The sequence below is a fragment of the Portunus trituberculatus genome, chromosome 18 (genome assembly GCF_017591435.1).
Source record: "Portunus trituberculatus isolate SZX2019 chromosome 18, ASM1759143v1, whole genome shotgun sequence".
Lineage (NCBI taxonomy): Eukaryota > Metazoa > Arthropoda > Malacostraca > Decapoda > Portunidae > Portunus > Portunus trituberculatus.
Genome location: NC_059272.1, coordinates 25,982,729 through 25,997,764, shown reverse-complemented (window position 1 = coordinate 25,997,764; position 15,036 = coordinate 25,982,729). Strand labels below are relative to the sequence as shown.

General features: G+C 41.2%; 1 protein-coding gene across 4 annotated transcripts in view; it reads right to left on the bottom strand.

The window, feature by feature from the left end:
- The window catches only part of LOC123505683, a 64,034-nt gene that overhangs the window by 45,743 nt on the left and 3,255 nt on the right, over positions 1–15,036 (bottom strand). The window contains exons 2-3 of one of the 4 annotated variants that reach the window (XR_006675232.1): positions 14,887–15,036; positions 6,701–14,640 (exon numbers count right to left, since the gene is read on the bottom strand). The exon at positions 14,887–15,036 is cut by the window's right edge and continues 29 nt beyond it. The exons of 1 other annotated variant lie outside the window; for it this stretch is intronic. The gene's annotated coding sequence lies outside the window, so the exon portion shown is untranslated. Of the gene's footprint in view, positions 1–6,700; positions 14,641–14,824 lie in introns of those variants that run through there. 2 more of the 4 variants (XR_006675233.1, XR_006675231.1) reach the window with 2 other exon arrangements.

The window sequence follows — 15,036 nt, the reverse complement described above, 5'->3', positions numbered from 1 at the left end:
CCCTGATAACACACTCCACTGACCTACCTCACTGCCCATAAAATAATAATAATAATAATAATAATAATAATAATAATAATAATAATAATAATAATAATAATAATACATTTCAACACATCATCATCTGATTTTATCTACTTAAAGTTCTTTGTCTGTGTGTGTGTGTGTGTGTGTGTGTGTGTGTGTGTGTGTGTGTGTGTGTGTGTGTGTGTGTGTGTGTGTGTGTGTGACGAGAATGTGTTAGAGCGCACGGTTACGTCCCACATACCTCCATCACCGCACCTGTAACAACAAATCTGCTTAGCCTACACCACACTCCGCCCCATCGCCAGCTGACCTAAGCTACCTCTGTTAAGCTGATCAAAACCTCACCTCTCCACCTTCTCTACTCGATCACTCCTAAACAAACACCCGCAACGCCGCATCTCCTTTCATCCACGCCCCTCGCCAAGATAAGCCGACTAGTACTGAGACAGAGACAGAGACAGAGACAATGAGAGACCTACTGCAACTCAGACTTATCATACATGTGACCTTATATCTCTGTTCTATCTCTCCCTCATTTTTCCCCTTGACCTTCATCGCCAGCACACGTGAGGCAGCGCACATCAAGACGTCGGCACATCAACATACCGATTCTCTCCGTTTGGTTCACTTAATATACTGACGGATAGGTAAGAAAACGGAAAGAAAACGAGAACTAACATCCATTTTCTGCTGAGAGAGAGAGAGAGAGAGAGAGAGAGAGAGAGAGAGAGAGAGAGAGAGAGAGAGAGACTTATCATGTTGCCTTTGGCCTTTACAGTTATCTTTGAGCGTAAAGTGTGTGTGTGTGTGTGTGTGTGTGTGTGTGTGTGTGTGTGTGTGTGTGAGAGAGAGAGAGAGAGAGAGAGAGAGAGAGAGAGAGAGAGAGAGAGAGAGAGAGAGAGAGAGAGAGAGAGAGAATGAAAGCAAGCATGACATGGATAAATTGAACAGATGGATGGGGGCAAGTGAAGATAAGACACATTTTTTGTCCCCTCCCTTCTCCCTTCATCCCGTCACCCTCCCCTGCCCTTAATCCATACCTCCACAGATGAGAGAGAGAGAGAGAGAGAGAGAGAGAGAGAGAGAGAGAGAGAGAGAGTGTGTGTGTCCCGAGTGTGTCTCACGGCCTTCGAAGTATGACGTTAGTTGTGAGGTTCAACACACCCTTCTGATGATATTTATATAAACGCACACACACATACACACGTTCCACATACACACACTCTTTTCTTCTCAAAGTGGCTATGGCAGGAGGGATGACAGATGATAATGACGTGGTGGTGGTGGTGGTGGTGGTGGTGGTGGTGGTGGTGGTGATGGTGATGGTGATGGTGATGGTGGTGCTGCATGGCTGGAAAATCTTATGAGTGTGTACTTGGAATACTTAACATTGTTGTCACACTGCTCCATAAGACCATATGGTGTGTGTGTGTGTGTGTGTGTGTGTGTGTGTGTGTGTGTGTGTGTGTGTGTGTGTGTGTGTGTGTTTTATTCACCACGGTCGTCTGCTGGTTACCCAGCCAGCCTTCCACCTACGGAAAGAGCTCAGAGCTCGTAGTGACCGATCTTCGGGTAGGACTGAGACCACATCACACACCACACACACCGGGAAAGCGAGGCCACAACCCCTCGAGTTACATACCGTACCTATGTACTGTTAGGTGAACATGGGTGGAGTACACATTAAGAGGCTTGCCCATTTGCCTCACCGATTCCAGAGACTCGAACCCGGGCCCTCTCGGTTGTGTGCCGAGCGTGCTAACCTCTATCCTACGTGGTGTGTGTGTGTGTGTGTGTGTGTGTGTGTGCGCGGGCGCGCCTGTCTGTAAGCTGATCACCGTGAGAAAGCACCATTGCAGTGGGGAAGAAAAAAAGACCAATGGAGTCTCCTCCCAAGGCTACAAGGTGACGCAGCTAGCAAGGGGTATGCGTCTGGACAGGGTAGGGCAGAACAGCGTACGGTAGGACGGGACAAGCACCTTTATCTCGTCCACTTAGCATTGTAATCAAGGTCACTCATACGTCACCACCACTCGAACTCCTGAACCCACTCTTGCCCCTGCTGATATGCCCCGCCCTCCACGCTACTTCCTTACAGCGCTTGCTTGTATCTATGGATTCTATGGTCCATGACAGTATGATCTTGATAGTTATGATATACACACTCATAAAGGATAACATGTATCAGCCGTTTGCTCATCCTTCGTGTTACTTTGTAGTGTCTTTATCACCACGTGCTTTCTGTGCCCGAAACAAAAAAGCACCACAACCACCATCACGATCACCACCGCCCTCAATCCTCGCACAAACAACTGACTTTTACCGTATTGAACAACTGTGATATCACATTAATATTCTTTAAAATTTTTCGTGCAATATCGTGTCCTTTGATAGGATGCTTAACGAAATGTCTATGAAAATATATACACGGCACCTGCTGCTCGACAACAACCAAGCTGACGACTGTCGGCGCCCCCTGTCAAATCCCCAACAGGAACAAAAGCACGATGGGCAAGGAGAACCACGCTTTAGCGCCTGATGTGTTCCATACTGCTATGTAAGAGGGAAAGAAAAGAAAAAAACAAAAACACAACGAAAGGATGATAGGAGGATGGACACGAGAATGGTTAGCAAGAGAACAAAGAATCAGAAGGTAGCGTTGCTCTAGTTGTCCACAAGATGGAAAGCATATACATGCGGGGATGAGGCTTAATAAACACCAACCTCATTGATTTTCAGAGGCTAGTGAAGCATATCATTGTCTATCATTTCGCAAACTGAGAACTTCACTGCCACAGGTCACAAACCACAAACTTACTACGAAATCTTATAAAAGTTTAATGCCCATATCAAATTTATGAACTCAGTACACTTAACGCCCGTAACACACGGTCGCTTTTTTCCTGAGAAATTGCGCCATGTGACAGCATGTTCGGCAAGACGTCGCAGGAAGTGAAATCTCAAGAAATACATCAACAACGCCACGCGCAGCGGCGGGACAACAATTTCGACAAAACAAACACAGCAGAAGAAGGGAAATCACCAAACACGGATGCCATTAACCGAGCTACTTTAGCAGCAGGAGTCTGTGTATTTGCTTTGCAAGAAGAAGAATGAGTGAGGCAGCAGAGAAGGAAGATGTGGACACGAAAATTGTTAGCTAGAAGAAAGGAGTCAGTATAGCAGGTTGCTGTCCAGAAGATGAGAAAGTACACTTGGAATGCGAGGCGTTCCACTGTGGTGGCTGGTCCAGAATCAAGTCAATCAGTGTGTGTTTTACCTGTCTTCCCAATGTAGGTGGAGTCATAATGGGTGATAACGCAGCAGCCGATGATCTCTTGGTTTGACTCGAGGCGATACTCCCGTGATGGGCGAAAGCAGAATGTAAACAAACCTCGAAATCAAATCAATGTTCCATGTTCATATTTAACAGTTAAATTCGGTATATATGCTATATAAGATGAAGGAAAAAAAAAATCACAATCACATCAATTAAAAGATAATATACTACAGTATTATATTCAATATAGTATATTCACTACAGACTTTCAACGACTTTCTCCTAATCGCAGAAAATCCGCGAGAGTTTTCGATAGCTTCCGTGGTGGCCGCATCGAGCAAAATTTCCCTTCTTCTGCGACATTTCGTCGAGAATGGTGTCGCATGACACGATATCCCAGGAAAAAAGTGCCCGTGTGATACCCGCTTTAATGAACATATGATAAAGCTTTAACAACATTATCATATATTGATAATATGCATTAAATAAGGCATAATATGAAGGAACTATTATCTTATAGAGTCTACTCATTATAAACTCTCAACGGTTGTCTTTCTGTCGTAGGAAACCGGCGACCGTTTCATTGGCGGATTGTCGTCCGGCGTCTCGTGTTTCCTACTTCGTGTCGTCATAAATGCTGTAGCAGGACACGATGAAGCAGGAAACCGTGGCCGTAGCACGGAGGCTTCATTCAGAAACTCTTAAAAGTGATTGTTCATTGAAATTTGTGAGGAGAGAGAGAGAGAGAGAGAGAGAGAGAGAGAGAGAGAGAGAGAGAGAGAGAGAGAGAGAGAGAGAACTGATGGAAATCTGAATTTAAGATTAAAAGTGAATTTGGTAACCTTTTATAAACAGAAAATTTCATTGTTTTTTTCGGACACAACATGTCAGATATAAAGAGACAAATAACAAAAATCTACGTTATTCGTCACACGTACAGTACACAAAGGGCTCCTGCATCACGTATAAATATGTAAATGTATGTCACAATTCTTCGGACACACAGCACACTGGTATAAGATCCCGTATTTTGAAATCCACTGGAGTCTCATCACGACGGTTCTCAAAGGGCAGAGATTATCAGTCGGAGGAGAATCTGGTGCCATGAACCCAACACGTCAGCAGCAAGAGGCACAGACGCGTCAAGCAGAACACTCGTTAGACTACTAATAAAATATCTGAAGATAAATAAAAACGCAAAAACGTTTACACATATATCTGGTCACGAGAACTAAGCATAAATAGCAGCGGGAAGCAATAAGGTGTGATGGAAAATTTTGTTAACCCATGTATAATTAATAGAAAAAAAAAAAACCTTCAAAACGTAAATAACTTGCACAAGAGCTTGTTTAAAGTCGAGATAAGACACACACCTTAGAGAATCTTGTCACGAGAGTTAACACAAACACCACCGGGAAACATTGATGTGTAATGCGGAATCATCGTTGAATTACCAACAGAATCAAACTGTGCATCTGCTACAAATTGAGATGACTCACACACATTAAGAAATTGTTCCCAAGACTTAAACACACTAAAGCCTGCGGAAAGCATTCGAATATCATGCATGGGTTATAAAACCCGCCTTTAAGTATCAATAGAGACATGAAATAACGTTCAAATCCTTAACACTTTGCACCTAAACTTGTTGAAAGACAAGATAAGACTTGCACAAGCTTGAGAATCTGAGATCAAAAACTAAGTACGTAAACACCAGCGAGAGTCATCGATATGCAATGTAAAATCCTCGTTAACCTTTAAACTCTCAGTGACATCCCGGACAATAAGTAAAGCAAACGCGTTAAAGAATCCCGTCATAAGACCTAAACACAAATGCCAGCGGGAAACGTTGGAGTGTGATGGAGAATTTAGCTAAATCACCAACAGAATTATGAAGACGACCTTCAAAACAAAAACTTAAGCACTGGAATCTGTTGAAACCCGAGATACGACTTACGTACACGTTTGAGAATCTTCCCCGTCCCCCAAAGATTCATACACGTGAACACCAGTGAAATATAAAGCAGAATTACGTGAAACTGCCAACAAAAATCACAAAAAACGTCTTACAAACCCTAAATAACTTATACTAGAACCTGTTACAAATCGAGAAAATACACACAAGTTTGAGAATCTGGCCCAGAGTTGGACACGTAAACAGCAGCGGGAACCATTGATAGGTGGCGATTATACGCACGCATCTTACATACAGTCAAGACACCAAGGACAGGAAAAGCCGTGATGGTGAACGGCCGCTGTCAAGGCCTCAATGTATCGGCCACGATTAGCTGGGTAGGGTAAGGAGGCCAGAGACAACTACCGCCCCCGCACTCCACCCATTTATCAGATAACGTGGAGTGGTGCAAGGTCGGTGCAATCATCCAGGAGTGTTGTCATTAAGGCTTCCCGCGTGGCTGCCGAGGAAAGGGAGAACGAAGAGACAAAGTTGAACGTTACCTACCTTACCTACGTACTTGACAGGGAAGCGAACCTGCATGGGATCTCAGACTTACTTCACTGGCTAGCAATGTTATCTACAGTGTGTGTGTGTGTGTGTGTGTGTGTGTGTGTGTGTGTGTGTGTGATAGTACAGTCACGTTTAGAAGGAACTACCCACAATCACTTTCTCCATTCCGTTCATGACCACTCTCACGTCCTCCGGTTTGGTTTCAAGAGTCCACCAGTTGTCAAGTCCTGCGAGGAGACCGTCAGATCAGAGGCCATGTGACTGACTGAGGGGACGCTTATATGGTTAGGTATACCCTTCCAGTTGGGGCACATGCGAGAGAGGTTAATCCTGTGTGTGTTCTGCCAAGTTCAAGTCAAACCAGTTTTCTTTTCTTTCTTTTTTTTTACTTAATCTATTCCTTTCTTACCTATTAATGTTCTGATTTATTTGTAACACTTATTGATTGATTTTATTTAAATACTAAGGAGTTAAGTTTTTCAATGGTAAACGTTTTTTTTTATTTTTTTTTATACCATGTGGGCTTTCCACGGGAATTTATGGGCTAAAGGAAGTACTTTTTTGTGGTACCAGAGAGAGAGAGAGAGAGAGAGAGAGAGAGAGAGAGAGAGAGAGAGAGAGAGAGAGAGAGAGAGAGTTCTTTGATAATTAATGAAAAATAGTAGTAGTAGTAGTAATAGTTGTAAAAGAAATAGTATCATGATGATGATGATGATGATGATGATGATGAGGAGGAGGAGGAGGAGGAGGAGGAGGAGGAGGAGGAGGAGGAGGAGGAGGAGGAGGAGGAGGAAGAAGAAGAAGAAGAAGAAGAAGAAGAAGAAGAAGAAGAAGAAGAAGAAGAAGAAGAAGAAGAAGAAGAAGGAAGAGGAGAAGGAGGAGATAAATACGTATATATTACCAAAAGCAAGGAAAAAAACACATAATAATAATAACAATAACAATGATAACAATAATAATAATAATAATAATAATAATAATAATAACAACACTTTCTATATCTGCTTGTCATCATCATTGTCACCAATCTCTTTAGATTTACAGCATGACTAAGGCCTCTCGCACACACCCAGCCACTCACTCTGCCACTACCCTCGCCACACGGCTACTCCAGAATTCAGACACCAGCGCCGTATCCAAACAAAACAATTGTACTGTTCCTCCTTGTGTCTCTTTCTTAGGGGGTCACTATTACGAATGAGTCTTCTCTTGTTGAGTGTGTTATGTTTCAAGGTAAACCAGTCTTTCTTTCTTTTATTTATTTATTTATTTATGTAGCTTATTTTATGGTTAGATTTTTTTTTCTTTGATTTTTTTTCATTATCTATTGTTTATATATTAGTTTTACTGTATGATTCGCAACTTATTCTATTGTTTTTGCTATTTCTTTTTTCTTCATTTATTTATATTATCTATCTATATTTTCTTCCAGCGTTTCAGAACTTACGTATTACTTTTACTGTACGGTTCGCAACTCCCAAGCAAAACACAATTCTCTATATCGCATCTCGTTTTCTGCTTCCTTTTCCTTTTCTTCAGCGTACTCGTACCCTCAGCTATCCATTATCTGTTCCTTTCTTCTACGATTATTTATAGCTCAAAATATGACTTCTGCCCTGTGCCCTAACCTATGATCTTTTCTCCTTATCTACGTTACAAGGAGCGATAACCTATGCCGTACTTACTACTATCTGCCAATTGATAAAATAAAACAGTACCCAACGGACAGTCGATATGATAATAAACGTACTGCCACGCATGTTGTAACGCCCTACCTTAGCACCAGGGTGAGTGATGCAATCCCCGCTGCTGTGTATGTGCATCCCAGCCGAGTCAGTACACGACTTTCATACTCTGGCTCCAAGTGTGTGTGTGTGTGTGTGTGTGTGTGTGTGTGTGTGTGTGTGTGAGTTTATTATTTTTTTTTCTACTTTTTTACCATTTATTTTCTTTTTCTTCAAATGTGTTTACTTCAAGTTTCTCTCTCTCTCTCTCTCTCTCTTTTTAATGCACTATTGTATATACCTTGCAAACTCTGTTGTAGGCACTTCTTCTAATGACACCATATTCATTCTGATCTAAATTCCTCTACTAGCAAAATGTGTGTGTGTGTGTGTGTGTGTGTGTGTGTGTGTGTGTGTGTGTGTGTGTGTGTGTGTGTGTGTGTGTGTGTGTTTGTGTCGCTCCAGTATCATAATCATCACAAGTCACACATGAGCAATACACGCATCGAATGAATTATTGAGACCTTTCCTATACACAACCTGGATTACTTCGTGTATGTGCTAGCTAGATGAATATACATAAATAACCCACCCACACACACAAACATTTGTTGCTCCATTGGTAAATAGGTCACTGATTACTTAATGTCCCCAAATATCCAAACCAGGCTACACACACACACACACACACAGAGCCTAAGGTATATTCGACTCGTATTTTTCTTATTGCATTGTTATCTTATGGTTATCAATATTTTCAATGGTAACAGAGATGCGTAGACAGATTTTTTAGAGGAGCTTTCTTTTCGTACTGAACAATCATTTCAATCACTACCTACAGCTTTTTAACCCCTTCAGTACTGGGACACATTTTTACCTTGACACGTGTATAAGATTAGATAATTTTATTGACATGAGGAACGGTCTATGAAGGTCAGAAGAATAATAGCCACAGTCTTCACTATTTTAATACCCCACATGAGTTTCTAAAGCTGCATGAAATGATCAAATTAGTAAGTAGAATGAATAAAGAAACGCGTCGTGGTGTTGAAGGGGTTAAGGCATCTTTCTTAAATACGTAGTTAAATAGCTTCGGAAAGACAAGATTTTGCTTTTTATTCAGTGTGTCAGTGTGTGTGTGTATGTGTGTGTGTGTGTGAGGAGGAAGGGGATTTGGCATGTACTATTTTTGTACAGTGCTTTGCATTATGAAGAAAATAATCGCTTTCACTATTACTCTTATTTTTTTTTTCTACTCACCTGAATATTTCTTGAGACATTTTTTTTTTTTTTTGTTTTACTGCATTCTCCTCTGCTTAACTAAATCCTTCTTGGGACATTTTTTTCATTATTTCACTACATTCTCTTAAATCATTATGTAGCACCGTAAACATAGAACTGATCGCCTCTTCTGTATCCTTTTCTCACGTGTTCCTATGACCTTCCTAAGACTTGACTTCTTTTAAGAGGGAAGCATCAAGACATTTGCTTCCTAATTTTAGCTAACCCTCTACTTATCTGTTAGGGAACCAGCATTCAATTGGACTTTTTTTATGTATTTTATTGCCCTTGGCTGGCCCTGTCTTCTACATAAAAAAAAAAAATATATATATAGAAAAAACTTCCTTATACCGCTCTGGATGCTTGCAAGGATGACCACGATTAACTCTCTACTGTCTTCTTTTCTGTGTAATAATTCCTTCTTATCATTATTTTACCTGCAGACCTCTAGAAGTGGAAAAATGTACCACTAATAATAACTACAATAGCGAAAGGGTTAATGCTCAATAGTTTCCTCAGACGCGGAGAAAGGATAAGAGTATACATCTCTCTCTCTCTCTCTCTCTCTCTCTCTCTCTCTCACGTGGTAAAGAAACGCTCAATGTTGGATGGTCAGTTACAGTTCGTACCGGCGCGAGTCCTTCATTTCTGCCAGCAGTTCCCCTTGAAGATCCGTGACGCCCTCGTACCTCAGGTGACCAATAAAGCAGGCCATGTGTGTGTGTGTGTGTGTGTGTGTGTGTGTGTGTGTGTGGCCACCATGAGATGTGTCAGGGATTACTCAGCCGCCCGCTCCGCTCCGCTCCGCCCCGCCCAACACTGCCCGGATGTGAGTCTGTCGTCTGTGTTGATTTATGTGAGATTTTTAACTTGGTGCTTCGGTGAATAGAGAGCGTGGTGGTGATGATGATGATGATAGCGAGGAGGAGGAGGAGGATATTAATAATGGTGTTGGTGGTGGTGATGGTGATACTGATAATGATGACGACGATGATGATATCATTCACCTCTGCAAAGATCCCAACTAAACATAAAACACTGCATGCTACAAATAACCTATGAATAAATAAACAACTAGATAACAAATAATAATGATAATACAGTAACATGCAAGAAGATTATATAAAGTAGAGCACCTCATATGTGGAACAACCTAGACACATACATACACACACACACACACACACACACACACACACACACACGAGATTGGCATTTCCTTTTTTACTTTAACGTATAAATTCTATATATGATGCTTTTAAACAAATAAAAACAACTATAATAATAATAATAATAATAACAATAAAAATAATAACAATTACAATAATAATAATAACAATAATAGAGTACGTAATAACAATAATAATAATAATAATAATAATAATAATAATAATAATAATAATAACAACAACAACAACACCAACAGTAACAACAAAAACATCAGTGTTATGCCCAAATAAGTACAGTCCAATAGATGTATTCAGTATGCAGAGGGAGTGTGACAGCGGCAAAACCACACAGACAAAATGACAGAGGCAACCGTATAGACAGATACACAGACAGGCAGACAGATAAACAGACAAAGACAGAGACAGACAGGGACAGGCGGAGGGCATGGCGCCGGGGTAAGACATATACGAAGACTTGCAGGGAGGTTAGTCTTTCCTGCCAGGCCACACCGCACAGGCCCAAACCAGTTTCCACCAGAGATATACCCTTCCCCCCCTGCACAGCGCACAGAGAGAGAGAGAGAGAGAGAGAGTTCATTTAAACTCACCTCACACACACACACACACACACACACACACACACACACATATTACGCCTCAGCACATCTGCCAGCCAATTTGATGTCATGTAACGTGTATGAGAGAGAGAGAGAGAGAGAGAGAGAGAGAGAGAGAGAGAGAGAGAGAGAGAGAGAGAGAGAGATTATGAAGCCCTTCGGATGTCAGTATTAAATAGAAGCATTACAACATCCAAGTAATCCGGTGTCTTCAACTTTCTCGGCTCTCGTACGTTTTTTTTTCCCTCCTTTCACTTTTTTTTTCAAGGTCACATAAATTATTAGTGGAGTTCTCACGATTTTTTTTTCTATTCATTTATCTATTTTCATTATTTATTCATCTATTTGTTTTACTGACGGAGCAGAATTCCTATTAGCTAAAAACACGACTAGAATCTGGAAGAAACAGCCTTCAAAACTACAGTGGATTCAAATATAGCCAGTTCAATCTAGAGGAGGCACACGTACCTATCGCTGAAACGTATAAGAATGCGGTCCTGACACTGACTGTATCTGAATTCTTTTTGTATTATTATTACTATTATTATGCATGAGACGCTTTGATCAAGGGCAACGAAAAAAAAAAAAAGAGAAAAGAAAAACAAGAAAGGTGCAGCTTCTTAAGACAAAGTGAGGGAAGTGAAGTTTTTTTTTTTTAATGAAATGTATGGAGAGTGAATAGATTTTCGTTATGAGAAATGCTAATGAACATGATCAATCTTATTCTAATTCATGTCACGTCCACAACTCAGCACTCACACCAGCTGCTGCAACCTTCTTCTCATTTCATGTTGATTCTGATGCAACACTTGTTTATTTAGTGCGAATCCGTAAATCATTCATATCTAGCAAATCTTACCATGGTATTTGGAAAGAAGTCGCTGCACGGTATACATAACAAACTATACAAGCATAATACCACGCAAAGAGAGAGAAAAAAAATATATAAGGCTGACTGTAGATACATGAGTAAGCAGTTTGATCTGGACAAGACAGTAGGAAAAAACTAGTTCCTTTACTCTGCTTTTAAGGACACGCAATAGCCAACACCGACCTGCCCACCAGCCAACCCACCCTCCCAGCTCCATCTAACACACACGGACATCATAAAATAGATAAGTGCAGTGATGATACCCAGATAAACACACACTCTGCCACCTAAATATCAAGGGACATACTTTAAAATGATTCACACTTAAACGAGTACATTCACCACAATATTATAAAGATTAATAAACAAAACTAAATGAGTAATCCTGAATAAATCGCTGATAAGTGATTCTAAACACTGTAGTATGTTTATCCTCTACCTTCCTAATCCAAGGGGGAAAGGTACGTAGGGGAATCCGTTCATCTTTGCTAATCTCTTTAATATATGAGTACTTGTAGTTTATCAAGGTAACATATGGATGGGGAAGTGCCTTTCCCTTTTCACTGTAACCCCTTTAAACCCCTTCAGTACTGGGACGCATTTTTACCTTGAGTTTTGGATGCGATTTAGACGGTTGTATTTACATTAGGAAGGGTCTATGGAGGTCAGAAGATTAATGCCCACAGTCTTCACCATTTTAATCCCCACAGGAGTTTCTGAAGCTGTACAATAATACAAAATAGTAAGCAGAATAGATATGAAAACGTGTCCTGGTACTGAAGGGATTTAAGTGTGAGAGTACCGCATTGTTAAGTTTGTCACATACGAGGGATAAGATAGAAAAGGAATCTATGAAACTCCCATTTTTTGTTTTATTTCTTTCTTCCCATGCAATACCTGTAGATTGTCGCATACGAAAGCAAAGTGGGTGGGGTGTGTCCTTCGCCTCTTTTTATCCTTCACATGCCTCTCACTATACACAGGCTGGCGTTATTTATCAGGTGTATAGAGAAATGGTGAAGATTCTTTTATTACTAACCTAAGTCTTTTATATTGGAGGCTAAGTAAATCATCACATAGAAGGGAATGGTTGGTGTAGACTTTGCCTTTACTATACCCCGTCCCTTGTTTTAGGATAAAGTAATTTACTTAAGGATAGTGTAGGTATGGAGGAAGCCGTTATATCTATTACTTCATATTTCCCTACATTTTACATCGAACACCAACGCTACTTTGTAATATCATGCAGGAGTGGTGTGTCTCGGGAAGCCTTCACGAGAAAATTTCAGTCAACCAATACATCAATTCATCAAACAATCAATCCACATCAATATACGTAAAACTCTCTCTCTCTCTCTCTCTCTCTCTCTCTCTCTCACCCACCACACGTGTACCCAAGAAGTTCCCACATGCCACGTCACCTCTTGCACACACACACACACACACACACACACACACACACACACACACACACACCACCCTCATCCATGTACCACACTTGCTCCCAGGCTGGTGAGGGAGCGGTAAAATGAGCCCAGCTGCCTGGTGACACGCGGGATGGACAGCAAGGACAGAGACAGAGGCAGGATGAGAAACTATCGTGGGTCACTGCTTTGGTATTATTTATTCCCTCATAACGACTATTTTCAAAGACCACAGACACCATTAATCACTTTTATTGAGTGTTTCCGATAAGGCAGTCACGAGGAGGTAGTGAAACATGGCGTGTGGATCAAAGCACGTTTCTTATTATTTTTTTTCTAGAATTGCTAAACTTAATACTAAGTTAGAATTCCAGGGTGTTTATTATACTTGTGTTCTCAATGGTGGAGTTTAGGGGTAAGCATAGCACTGCGTCAAAGGAAGTCACAGTAGGCAGGTAACAGGTGATGGGTGACAGGTAGGGATTGGAATAGGTGGTGGACGACAGATAAGGTTAATTCTTGGGTGTTTATTATATCTGTGTTCTCAATGGTGGAGTTTTAGGGGTAAGCATAGCAGTGCCTCAAAGGAAGTCACAGTAGGCAGGCAACAGGTGATGAATGACAGGTAGGGATTGGGACAGGTGGTGGATGAGAGATAATGTTAATTCTTGGGTGTTTTATTTGTGTTCTCAATGGTGGAGTAAGCATAGCAGTACGTCAAAGAAAGTCACAGTAGGCAGGTAACAGGTGATGAGTGACAGGTAGGGATTGGGACAGGTGGTAGATGACAGATAAGGCTTGGGAGTGGAGGGGTAATGGTTGGAGGAAGATGAATCACTTTTAAGATAAAAGTACTGGTGTTTAAGTGAAGTGGCATAATATGAAAGGCTGCAAGTTTGAATGAAGAGGTACTGTACGTTATAACCCATGAATAACAGATGTAATGTAGTTTTGAAAGGTACACCTAGCATCAACTTAAATAAAAACGAGTGTTAGATAATGCCAGGAGGAAAACAGAGCCCTTTATTTAATCTTATCTTTTTGTACGTTTTAAAAATCTTATCTTTGCTTCCTGACTGAGTGTTCGATTGTCCTTTATTTGCTTATTTCATCATTTATTGTGCCTGCGTGGATAGACGATATAAGGGGAGGACAGCAAGGTTACGAGGTACTAATACATTTACACGCACAACGCTTGTCATTACGGCAAAACGATCCCAAAAAAAGTTGGCGTACACCATTTCTTTCACATCAGACTTAAGTGTCACACCTACACACAACAATACAAATGTGAGGATTTTTCTTTCCTTCACATAAGAAGTTTTCGACTTGAGTGGGTTTAAAACGTAATTCTGCTCTACCGACGACATTGAAGGAGTATTTAAGCCAATAAAACAACACGTGAAGACAAAGACACACACACACACACACACACACTCTCTCTCTCTCTCTCTCTCAGGGTTTTACGCCAATATTTCCTGATCCATGAGGCGGAGAGATATGCGGCGAGGACCTTGGCTACATGGTGGCCAGGCGAGGCGGGCGGAGCTTGGCGAGGGAGGAAGGGAGGAGCGTGCGTGATGAGTGAAAGTGGTAGACGATGGTTCTCACTTGCGACGACAATACCTTACCATTACGTCACTTGCTGCTGTTGTTTACATGGTGTGTGTGTGTGTGTGTGTGTGTGTGTGTGTGTATAGTTACCGATAGACTTGTAAGGATTCGTTCTTCTCCTTTCTTTTCTCTTTCTATTCCTTTTTGACGTGTCACAAAGGCTGACCTAGAGGAAATCAAAGGAAAAAGGTGGAAGAAACACCCCCAATTAATTTAAGAGTTATCAAAAAGTGGGGTCGAAGAATATAAACAAAATTTTTATTTGACATTTAGTTCCTGAGGTGTCTTGAAATTCATCTTTTTTTTTAAGCAACTCTTTTCGCAGGAAGGGGAAAAAACAGACACTGGCAGATGGTAACTTTAAAGTTTACTGCAATAATTATACCACGTTACAAAACATAGCAATAAATACCAGAGTCAAACCTTTCTTCATGTCGCTTTTTCCGCTTCCCCTCCCACTCATGACCACAGGAGGGGCGGCAACACCATCCCCTCCTCTGCCACCAAGTAATGCCTCACTCATGGAGTCAGGTCACGGCGAGGCAGTACTGCAGGCAGTCAA